The following is a 12642-nucleotide window of genomic DNA, read 5'->3' on the forward strand; positions in this document are numbered from 1 at the left end:
TGCAAAATTTACTAGAAATATAAAGAAAAAGCAACTGCCTTGGGAGTATTGCTTTCCTGGGGGACGGATAGACGGATGGATGGACAGATATACTGAGCACCTAGGTCCAGTGACATCTCCCTCTCCACGTCCTCCTCCAGGAGTAAGGCATCCAATTCTTCTAGCTGCTGCTGTAGCAGGGGTCCCACATCTGGGCTGGGGGTAACATTGGTAACATCAGGGTCCTGCCAGCTGCAGCCTGGACCCCTTGTGTTGGCCACCTGGATCAAGGGAGGCTGCTGTCCTGAAATTCCATAGCCCTCTAGAGCTTTCTCAAGCCAGTGAAAGTCAGTTCTGTTGGACTCCCGGGATTCCTCAAAGATGGTCTCAAATGTCCTTCTGTTGGTTACTGGTAGTTCTTGCTGGTATAAATTTCTTCTAAGCTGAACTCCTTCTTGTTCAACTTGACTGGTCGAGGCAGCCCCATGGGTGTGAGGGTCAGCTGAGGCTTGGCTGGTGTTCTGCGGATCCTGATTCTAGAAACCTTCCCCATGACATTGGTCTCAGGGTCTGAAAGCACCTGGTCCTTGGAGGCCCTGGGTACCTTCCTTTTGACTGAGCCTGACCTGGCTTCTGCAGGCTCAGAGAAGGACTCCGTGGCTGAGCATGATGTGGTGATGGGAGAAAAAACTCTCATTTCTCCAAGAGGGAAGATTTCCTTCCAGAGACAAGGCCGAGGTGGTGGTAGGGATCGGGCCATCTCACCTTCACCTACCTTATGCCTCCAGCCGGGGCTGGCTGTGCTGAGGCAGGAGCAGGTGGCCAAGTACAGGTGTCTGGGCCTGGAGCCTAGGTCAGGGCAGGATTGGCTTCCACCCATAGATGGCTTCGGGAGAGGTGGTGAGGGGCTGTGGTCTTGGGTCTGCCACTGGCAGATAGGGGGCCGGGGACTGACAGTCTTGGTGGTCAGGGCAGCCATAGACTGCTCCTGCTCAGCCTCTGAGATGGCAATCTTCAATTTCAACTTCACGGGGGATGATGGAGGTGGGGCCTCAGGGCTTTGTGAGGCATGGGGAAGATGTCAGTGAAGCTCTCCAGCTTGGAGCGAGCGGATGGAGCAGAAGAGGGGAGCCAAGCCCCAGGGACTGAGGAGTGGACAAAATGCTGGATGACTGTGGCTTTAATGGGGGTTCTGGAAGAGCATCTGAGGCTAGTACTGAGCTCTCCAGAGGGCTAGCAGCTGGTAAGGACTGTTGGAATGAAGCCTCTAGGTCCCTGGGCGAAGAAAGCCCTGGTTGGTGAATCATCCTCAGGGGCTCGGCTCTTCCTGCTGGGACCAAGTGGCTGGATGTCTCTCTGGTGAAACCCTCAGCTGGGGGCCTGGAGTGGGCAATGCCCACTAGCACTACCACTACCAGAGTGGGCTGGGGGGCCTGGTCCACCTTTTGTGAAGGGCCCTCCTCTGGGCCAGGGATTGCAGCCTGAGGCTGGCAGGGTGGTGCTGGGCATAACTCAAAGGCTGGCAACATAAATGCAGTCGGTCTGGAGGCCTCTCCTGGGAGGCCTCTGAGGGCTGGCGTGGCTGTGAAACAGGCTGGCTGCAGACACAATCTCAAGTGTTGCTGAGGTCCCTTGGCAGGGAGGGTTCCTCTCGGAATGCCAGGGGCACCCTGTGGGCAGCCATAACATCTTCCAGCACTACAGTCAGGATCTGCCTGGAGGCTTTTTCCAGCGGGGGAGGGACCCCGTGGGGCTGGAGCCTCTGCCTTTTGGGGCTCCGGGCTCCCCGTAGTGATCGAGGCAGGGGCTGGCCGCACAGACATCGAGAGCCAGGCAGGCTGGAGTCCCCCTGCAAGTCCATTGGGGAAGCAGCGGCTCCCGGGAGTCGCTGGGGGGTACTAGGCTGGCAGTTGCCTCCACAGATCCCTGGTCTTCCGGTTTTCTTTTTACTATCTTCCTTTTTATTTACTTTCTTTATTGGGGTTAATGAACCACAGTGCAGTTGTTGACACATGAGTACAATCTCTCATCATCCTGTGAGAGATGACTCCAAATCACTCTCACCTCCAATTTAGGTCCTTTTCCACCATTATGTCCCAGGACCCCAATTCCTTCCCCATCCCCACCCTCTTACCCCCTTTTACCAGTCCCCCCCCCCCCGTCTTTCTTTTTAGATAGAGGCAGAGAGAAAGTGAAAGGGACCACAGCACCAAAGTTTCCTTCAATGTGGTGTGGGCCAGGCTTGAACCCGGGTCTCGCACATGGCAAAGCAGCACACTATTCAAGTGTCTTCCACTGGTCTGAGATTCGGTTTTCAGTGTGAGCTCATCAACTCTATCTCCCTGCCACCTTTTGTGCAAGAAGTTGTAGGAAAAGAGTGCTGATGAACTTGGATGGTGGAGAGTGGGTTGGATTTCACAAGTACTGGGGCACAAAGCACAAGATATTACGACTGGTCTCTTCACTATGTTCTAATGTATTCATGGGCTGCTGGAGTTGGGGTGGAATGGAACAACCAGCCTATGTCCCTCTGGGCTCTTCAGAGACTGGGCAAATAATCCAACAAGCTTGCAAAAAAAAAAAAAAACACAAGAAGAGAAAAGGTAAATGGGAATATATGAATGATGACATGTCTGCCTCCTGTACCCATGGGACAGAGCCAGAAAATCTGAGTCGAGAACTATGTGGTCTTAGAGACTATATTCCAGTTCTTTTCTAAAGCAGGGGACTTGGGGAAAAAAGAAAGGTGTGTCTGGAAAACACAGTGAGGCAAGTTCAGCCTTCTCCAGGATGGAGGGAGGATCTGTGGGGAAAGAAAGATACCAAAACAAGGCACAGCTGGAAGCAGAAACTTAAGTTCTGTTCTGTCCATACATCAGCACCTCTTTTGGGAGAGTCTTCTCAGAGCTGGTCTTCTCTCTGCTCTAGCTAGAGCCCTTTCTATGAAATCCACCTTTTGACAAATGTCACCATTTTGGAAGATGACAGATTTCTGCCCCCCCCTCCCCCCGCAATGCCTACCAAGTAAGTGTGGCTCTTTTCCCAAAAGTCCCTGGCTTTGGATTCCACTCAGGAGGATTTGGGAAACCCAGAGGCAATGGAAGAAGGGGGCAGAGGGAACTGAGCCCATATTGCCCTGAGGCTGTTATCTTTTTTGCCAACCATAGTCAGGCCTCTCCTTGTTCTAGGCCAAAGCAGTAGCACTTTGACAGTGCAAGGTGAGATGAAGGTATTAACTGGAAATGCATTTTAATATTCTCTGCTGTCATTAGTGTCTTATGTTCCTTTTAAACTGGACTAGAATGTCGGGGGAAAAAAAGTGACATAGGGGGACAGGTTGACCTTAAAGGATGTATAATTATTGCCCTGAATGCTAGTCCACAGAAGTGTTGACTATTTCAGAGAGGAACTCAAGGAAAGACAAGCAAGTTTCTCTTTTTAAAATTAAATTAAATTTAATATTTATTTATTTTTGTCTCTAGAATTATTGCTAGGGCTTGATGTTGGCACTTGAAATTACCACTTCTGGTGGCCTTTTTTTCTTTTCCTTTTCATTTGCTAGGACAAAGAGAAATTGAGAGGGGAGGTAGAGAGGGAGAGAATTGCTCATGAAGTGGCCCCCTGCAGGTGGGAAGCTGGGGCCTTGAACCTGGGTCCTTGCTTATATCCCTGCACTTAGTATTATGTGCTTAACTGGGTTTGCCACTGCCCAGCTCCACTTTGTTTTTTAAAATTTAATATTTATTTAGGATCGAGATGGAGAGAGAAATTGAAAGAGAGAGAGAGAGAGAGACCTGCAGCAGTGTTTCACCACTTGTGTGAAGTCCCCTCCCTGAAGGTGGGGACTGGGGGCTTGAATTTGACCCCTTGCACACTGTAATGCATGTGCTTAACCAGGTGTGCCTGATTCAGATAAGCAAGGTTCTTGAAAGCTGTGTGTGAACTAGAGAAGAGGCTTCGTATTCAAAGAGAAACTTGGCAACATATTCCTAAACTGGGGGGTGGGGGTAGGGATTCTCTGTATGTGTCTTCTTTTCTGTGTTTCTTCAGCAATGGTCACAAAGCATCACTTTACTGAGGCAGATTCATGAGTAAGCAAAGGAACTAGTGAAAGGAATGGAGTCCATGGGGTATAGGAAGCCCTAGGGAATTTAGAGTAACTCATCTTTTCAATCAATCTTTTCTCACTCTGTTCCTTATAAGACCTTTTATAAAAACTTACTTGTTTCTGGTAGCGCAGCGGGTTAAGCACACGTGGCACAAAGTGCAAAGACTGGCTTAAGGATCTCGGTTCGAGCCCCCTGCTCCCCACCTGCAAGGGAGTTGCTTCACAGACGGTGAAGCGGGTTTGCATGTGTCTATCTTTCTCTCCCCCTCTCTGTTTTCCCCTCTGGCTTAAGGATCCTGGTTCAAGCCCCCTGCTCCTCACCTGCAAGGGAGTTGCTTCACAGATGGTGAAGCAGGTCTACAGGTGTCTTTTTCTCCCCCTCTCTGTCTTCACCTCCTCTCTCCATTTCTCTCTGTCCTATCTAACAATGACCAACAATGACATCAATAACTACAACAATAATAACTACAACAACAATAAAAAAACAAGGACAACAAAAGGGAAAATAAATACATATAAAGAAAAAAATTCAAAAAATTTATTTATTTCATAAAGACAGAATTTCCCATCAGTTCCTTTGGAGAAGAAATAAGTTTGATATGCCTTGTTAAAGATGTTCCCTATCTGTTATGTGCCATTTTTAAACCACACTCCTACCTACATTACCTGATAGTATGCCCCCCCCCACTTTTTTGCTTTGTGATACTTTCAAGAAACTTCTACAGTAATATCTTTTATGACATTCTAGTGGTTTACCAATGGGTCTGGCTAATTGAAAACTTGGTTTATGGGCAGACTACTGTAAGGCTGCCAGCTTAGATAAACACAGCAGTGATTGTGCAGTTATTGAGTATCACTGTTTAACATTTCCTCTCTCACAAAAGTTGAGACCCTGAATGAGGACTACCGCTAGGAATGGAAGGATGAGCTTCAGAGATTGGATCTGTGAGGCTGTCTTTACTTTTGAAGAGGCAAAAGTGCAAAATATTAAGACTGGAAACTATTTCTTTTTTTTCCTTTTCTTTTTGAGTGTATATTAACACCGTTCCTGCCAAAGGTCTGTGTCTCCACCTCCACCATCCCTATAGTGAAAAATCTACCTGCTCTCCTCACCCAGAGTTTTGTTTTTGTTTTTGTTTTTTTTGTTTTTTTTACTTTGGTGAGATACTCTGAACTCAGTCAAATTCTACTTGACTGGAAAATTTTATGTAATGTTGCCTCTTGAATACTGATTATATTGGGATGTCAAAAAGGTCATGATGCTTTTTCTCATAGGAAAACATGCCATTTCTGTGGCCATACCACCCTGAACACACCCGATCTTGTCTGATCTCAGAAGGAAAACATACCATAACTTTCCTGACTGTCCGATATTTGCTTCTTTTTGGTAAATGCCTCATCCTATACCACTATCTGACCACCTGATGAGAATGCCAGATGTTGTGTAGAATGTTAAAACCAATCCTGTTTTTTTTTTTTCTCCTAACATTTGTAAACAGAGAGGTTAATTTTCTACCTCAAGTAAATTGCTCCAAGAGTGAGTAGTATTGTGGCTTAATCTGAGTCTATACCATCTTTCTTTCCTGCCATCTGAAGGTAGTGTGACCAGTGAAAGCCTAGAGGTTAGGCTCCAAAAAGTTCTAGAGAATGAGAAGCACTGGAGTGCAGGACTCTGACTAGGCATCCTATGACTATGCATGAAACTTTGCAGTGTCTTGATCAGTTAGACAGGAGAGACTGACACTCTTGAAATCAAATGAATTACACCTAGATTTTTCTGTTTTAGAAATTAAAGAAGCTTGCAAAAAGGGGGGGGCAGGAGGAACATACAATAAGGTTGAATGGCCTAGAAATGGAAAATTAGAACCAAAGAAAATGAGTCTGTGGATATGCTAATCATAAGTAATTTGCCTTGATTGAAACCTAAATTTGGCTTTGGCTTCCTAGAAGCCCAGACAAAAGGGAAATGAGACAAGTTGTATTCTTCCCAGCTCCTAGGAGGAGATAAGTGTGATCCACCACTCAATCCCTAAAAAGACTTTTCAGGGACCGTAATAAGAAAATTTGCATGTACGGTCCATCCGAGTTCCTTATTAAAGGAATGATCTATAGCAAATTACATATTCCAGTTTTCTCCACCTTCTGAAATGCAGTTGTCAGGTGAGCGATGTGGCAAGAGGTAGTCATGATAAGCATGGCTATTAGCTAGAGGCATCCTGGTTGGTGTTTCCCCCCCCCCCCAAAATACTGCTCAGAGCCTCAGTTATGAGAGTCTTTTTGCATAACGATTTTGCTATCTCCCCTACCTGGAATCCTGCTCTTTTATCACTGAGGAATTTTCTATTTTACCACTGCCCCCATCATCTTTTCTCAAGGTCACCCTCCCAGTCACCATACCTTTAGCCAGTCAGTTTTTGTTTCCTTCCTAGAGAGACAGGGTATAATCCTGGACTCAATACTGGACTTGGCCACGTGTTTTGCTTTGATCTGTGAAAAGCAGGCAGAGTGACACTAGGAAACTGAAGCCTTAAGAGACATTTTGGGGCCACTCTTACTCTTTTGAGCACCTACCTCACTGCAAAACTATGATGTGTTAGTTATTTGGTCTAAAAAAGGCCATGAAAAACACCTGGAGGAGAGAGGAACATGCCTCATGGAGACTCTCTGTGTATGGGAAAAGAAAAACAAAGAGTTAAAAATGCTCTTGAGTCATTATGTGTTGAGATGAATTGTTACACAGAATTACTGTAGCAATGGGAGGGGTTGGGGTATGGAGTTCTGGTGGTGGGAATTGTGTGGAGTTATACCCCTCTTATCCTATGGTTTTGTGAGTGTTTCCTTTTTATAAATAAAAATAAAAAAATTACTGTAGCAATAACTGAGAGTGGCTTTTTGTCATTGCACTTGGAGAATACTAGCAATCTTTGTTCAGTGAGATTAGCAGTCTGAAATACACAACTATATAAATCTCTTATTTTTGTGGTAAAAAATAATTTGCTTTAGTCTCTGTATTCCATATATGAGAGAAACTGTCCAGGTGTTGTCTTTTACCTCTTTCCTTATTTCACTTAGTACAATCACCTGCAGTTCCTTCCATTTTGTTCTGAATGATGCAGTACTAGGTGGCGGAGGAGAGGGAGCAGCAGAAAGACTATTAGTCCAGTGTATCCCAGCCACATTGATGCTGGGGTAACCAGTTACTAAATTGTCCAAACGAGAGACTCCCAACAGTGAACCGAAGCCCCCTTAAAGATTCCTTCATAAAGACAGACATAAATGAATACTCTTTCAGGCAGACCAAATCACCTGGGTCACAATTCTTTTGGGATTATTGAGCAGAGATGAGCTGACAATACTTGTGTCTTTGTGCACCTTGACTTCATTTTAATTAACACACCCGGAGCCTCCACTACTCATATCCCTCAAATATCCCCAAGTTCTAGGAATTCCTAGTGTCTTTGTTTCTCCCCTGTAGAGTCTGTATCTTAATTTTTTTTTCTCCCTCCAGTAAAATAGGTCTAACAACCATAGACGAGTACCAGCCTGATTTTGTTGCTTATGTGGCATGTGCAAAACAGACAGCACGGCTCATCTCTCCATGGTCCTTGAGAGATATGCAAAGGGTGATTAATGCACAGTAAGTACTTAGCACAGCGCCTGGCACATGGCAAGCACCTACTTTTTTGTTTTTGATTGCTTTTATTATCATGGTAGTCATCACATAGCAGGACCGAGTGCTTGAATTCTTATTTTCAGAACCCTGGCCATGGTGGTGAAAGGATGCATTGAAAGCACAGTGGAGATGAACGCCTTTGCTAATGCTGTACAGAAATGTGAGCTTCAGAACATTGTGGGGGTGACTCATTGTGCCTGTAGGTGGTTGTAGGAGGTGATCTTTGATTACCTTACATTCCTGTAAGAGGTGCAGAAGCTTCTTAGTAGGAAAATTCTTTTGTTTAGATATTTGGTTTCAGTTGACATCAAGAGAAATCCTTTGCTTGAAAGGGAGTCCAACAAGTTGGTATTTGTATTCTATAGCAGTAAAAAAAAAAGAATGAGCAATTATGCATCTTTAAACATTCACAGGAGGAGGTGGGCAGTGACATACCTGGTAGAGTGCACATATTACCATGGGCAAAGGACCTGGGTTCTAGCCCCTGGCCCCCACCTTCAGGGGGAAGCTTTACAAGTGGTGAAGCAATGCTGTAGGAGTCTCTCTCTGGCTCCCTCTCTAGTTCCCTTTCCCTCTCAATTTCTCTCTGCCTCTATAAAACAAAGAAATAAACAAGAAACAGAAAAACAAAAAAAAAAAAAAGGAAAAAATAAAGGTCACTGGAGGCAGTGGCTTCATTGTACAGGCACTAAACCCCAGCAAAATTTCTGGTGGCAATAAAAATAAGTTAATTAATTAATAGTAAAAGAAAAGTCATATACTTTACCAGGTAAGAGCTTTGGTTTTGAGACAGAAGGCTGAGTTTGGATTCTGGCTTTCCCCTTAGACTGATGTTAAAAAAGTGATTGAATCTCTCGGGATCTCTGTGAATATTAGTAAAATAGATATTAGTAAAATTTACCCAAAGGGGTTCTTGTGAGGACTAAATAGTTAAATCAGTGGAAAGTACCCAGTAGAGGGTTTGACATGTGGGGACAGTGCCACAAATGTACCTTTAGTGGACGCTTCAGCAGTTCCTGCAGTTGACAAAGAGCCACTGTGTCAGTTAACCTCCGTAAGGTGGGAAGTACCTCCTGGGTTATTGTTGGGGCTTGGTGCCTTCACTATGAATCCACTGCTCCTGGAGGCTATTTTTTCCCACTTTGTTGCCCTTGTTGTTGCCATTATTATTATTGTCATTGCTGCTGTTGTTTGATAGCACAGAGAGGAATTGAGAGAGGAGGGGAGACAGAGAAGGAGAGAGAAATATAGACACCTGCAGACCTGCTTCACTGCTTGTGAAGTGACCCCCTTGCAGGTGGGGAGCCAGGGGCTTGGACGGGATCCTTAAGCCAGTCCTTGTGCTTTGTGCCATGTGCGCTCAACTCACTGCGTTACCACCCAATGCCCTGTCTTTCTGGTTTTATCAACACACAATATTTATATATTGTGATAAGTTGGATGGTATTATGCTTCCTTTTAGGAGGTGATTTTCCATTATTTTTCTGTAACAGTAAGACAAGTGGTTCTCCCAGGAAGGGACTAAAATTTTTTTTTCTTAAATAAACTTAAACCAGAACCACTCTGGACCCCAAAACATAATGTTAAAGAATGGATGGAAGGAAGGGTGGATGGATGGATGGATGGATAAAGCTAGAGGAACCACCAGCACAGTCCAGCAGACTTTCTGGATGAGGACGAAAAGGGTAGCAAATCAAAGAGATTAGCACAAGTTCTGTTTTTTTTTATTTTAATTTTTTTTATTATTCTTTCCCATTGGGATGTCATCCCCAGCTGACTCTCTCTTTTCCCCACCTCTCCCCACTTCAATTTTGGATAGAAACAGAGAAAAAAAATGTGAGGGAGAGAAACAGAGACAGAGTTAAACCATGGCTAATGTTCTCTGCCGCTGATTGCTTCCTTTTAAGCAACCACAGAAATTCCCAGATCAGTTTTCCTTTGTCAGCTCTTGAGTGTTTCATAGTTAATGTTAAGACTGTGACCCCAAGCCCCAAAGTTCTTTCCTTAGATAATTTCATAAACTGGCTCTCCTTTCCATTTTTTACCTCCTGAAACTATAATTGCTGTAACATTATTAAATAGGAATAGTAATAATACATAGTGCATAAAATTATTTCAAGATAATTTTAATTTCACTAGAGAAGTCCTTCTAACAGTGCCCAATGTATACATGTTATCAGTCTGTATTTACCATTATTATTATTATTTCTCATCTCTGTGTCAGATATTAGGATTAATGCCTTCTGTTTGCTAGGTCAATGGTTTATTCACTTCCTTTTCTGAGTGGTAGAATTTGATGATCAGTTGGCTTTCTTTTTTTCTCAATCACACTTTACAGTACTGTATTTTCTTGTCTCTCTTTGACTGATATCAACTTCACACCAACCTCATGGATTATAGTCTTAGACTTCTCTCTTTCTCAATACACCTCCTCTTTATCAAACTGGGCACAGTACATTCCCCTCTTCAAAGCCAGAGAGGTGGCACAGTAGCTAATGTTCTGGAGTTAAAGCCCCTGATCCCCACCTGCAGGAATGAAGCTTCATGAGCTGTGAAATAGTGCTGCAAGTATCTTTCTTTCTTTTCCCCTTCCCCCTCTCAAGTTCTCTCAGTTCCATCAAATAAAAGAAGGTAAGAAAAAAAAAATAAAGCCCTGAACCTGTAAGCTTGGGCTTGTTAATTTGATCTGTGTCATTGTAGGTGCCTATGCAGTGTTCTGGTTTCTTCTCTTTTGTGTAAATGAAAAAGTAAATAAATAATTTAGGGCTGGAGAGATAGTATAATGGTTATGTAAAAGGACTTTCATGCCTGAGGCTCTGAAGGTCCCAGGCTCAGTCCCCAGCATCACCATAAACCAGAGTTGAGCATCGCTCTGGTCTCTGTCTACCTCTCTTTCATAAATAAATAAATAAGTAAATAATTCACCTCTGATGATTGAAAAAAATAGACAATTAAAATAGATAAATTAGTTAAAGTATTTTTCATCTGCCTTCCATTTCCCCTTTCCCTGCCCTAACCTGGTTCAATGGACCTCATGGAACTTCCTAACCAGTTCTTGTCTGATCCATTTTGTGTACTTCCTAAAGTATCTTCCTATAGCCTAGTTCTTAATCAAATGCCTGGTCATTGGAGGTGCTTTACTTTCTCATCCTTTTTCTTTGAAATGCTCTCTGAGCTAGTCCCCCTGTGAGCTCCATTCTACCACCAACCTGTCTGCCCTTTTCACATTTTTATTCAAAATGTTAGCTGCCCCATTTCCCGGGGTGGGGGAGGGGTTTGTTATTATATGAATACAGTTTCCTCCTCAAATCCTTAAGCATTATGTGCAAGTCTCTTTTGGCCAGCCTCCTGACAACTCTCACCAGAGATTGGAGATTGGTACCATTCTAGGTCAAAGGGGCCTCCTTTCACTCCTTTTCATGCCTTGACATTCATGCATATGCACTTCTGGTGCATATAGGGTGTTTGTTGTTTGGTGTGTGGGTGTGTCTATAATATAAATAGTATCCAACTGCGCTTATCATTCTGCAACTTGCTTTTCTCCCCCCAACAATATGTCCTGGCAATCTGTCCATCAAGATTCATCTTAAATGCCACTAAGAAATCCCCCAATTTTGCAGGATTCCAGTTACTGGAAGTATTCTCTGTACTGACACTCCTTGAAACGTCTTAGGAAAAACTTTATTTATTTATTTATTTATTTTTTAGTATGGGTGTATATAGTAGGATGGTGAGTGATTTTTTAAATATACTTATATATATATTTTTTGGTTTTGTTTTGTTTTATACTTATACTTTTATAAGATTTCCCAAATATTTCCCCATGCTAATTTAAACAATGCTATTTAAACCTATACATTCATTTTTCCTTTCTTTGCTGTGATTTTGTATTACCTGGGCATCTGATAATTTGTCCTCTTGATGACCTTGGTACTAGGGCTACAAGTGCCTAGAGAACCAGGAAAAGCGCCCCTACTGCCATTCTCTGAATACACTTTGTTTCAGCATTGACCTCAACACCACAATAGGAGGAAACAAATCTCCAATGAAGGACACAGAAGGAAAAAAAAGGAGAAAGAGAAGAACTGTATCTTCTCCACTGAACATGGGTATTGGTCAATTCATATTCCCAGCCTGTTTCTATCTTTCCTGAATGGGGCAGGGTTCTGGAGAGATGGGGTTCCAGGGTACATTGGTGAAGTCGTCTCCCCGGAGAAACCTACCAAATCACCGAATCTGGATCAGCTGCAGGGAGGCCCTGTGCTGACACCAAGGGACAGAGAACTAACCAGGAAAGTCAGAAGATCTATAGCTCCGTGGCATATTGGTGGGGCTGTGGAAATCTCTTTGCATAAGTACTGGATTATCTCTGCCCCACCCTGCTTTATCTCTTGGTCAGGAGTCAGTGATTAAGCTAAGAAGCCTACTTATAGTTTAAAAGCCCTCAGGCTCCCATAGCCTACAGGGAAGAAAAAGCACAAAAGAGGCTTTTTTAAGCCACTGTGCTCCAATTCAGGGAATAAAATAGCATTGAAACAACTGCTAACTTCCACCATTGTGAGCACTTTAATTACCTTACTTAGACACAAGTCAATCCAGGCAATAGTGATTAGTAATTTGAAAAGTACTGAGAGAGGGACCTCAGAACATAATATATAAAATGGTTAAACCAACAAGAATAAATATTGGAGAAATGAACCAGGACAAGAGTCCAGCTAAAAGCCCCCCAAAGGCTGAACCACAAAATAATGAGGCCAACATCCAAACACTAGTTAAGGAAATAATCACCGGAGTGAGTGAGTAAAGATTTTGGAAGAATTGTCATCAGAAATGCAGAAACAACAAATGAGACTCTGGAAGAAAAACATAATTATCTCAAGGT

At 43.5% G+C, this 12642-nt stretch overlaps 1 long non-coding RNA gene and 1 pseudogene across 2 annotated transcripts in view; one reads left to right on the forward strand and one right to left on the reverse strand.

Annotated features, from left to right (window-relative positions):
• LOC132539293 (uncharacterized) overlaps positions 1 to 12642 on the forward strand; it is a 113923-nt gene that overhangs the window by 52313 nt on the left and 48968 nt on the right. The gene's annotated exons all lie outside the window — the stretch shown is intronic.
• Positions 12 to 1852, reverse strand: LOC103112198 (proline-rich protein 14-like; annotated as a pseudogene).

The sequence above is a fragment of the Erinaceus europaeus genome, chromosome 7, assembly GCF_950295315.1.
Source record: "Erinaceus europaeus chromosome 7, mEriEur2.1, whole genome shotgun sequence".
Lineage (NCBI taxonomy): Eukaryota > Metazoa > Chordata > Mammalia > Eulipotyphla > Erinaceidae > Erinaceus > Erinaceus europaeus.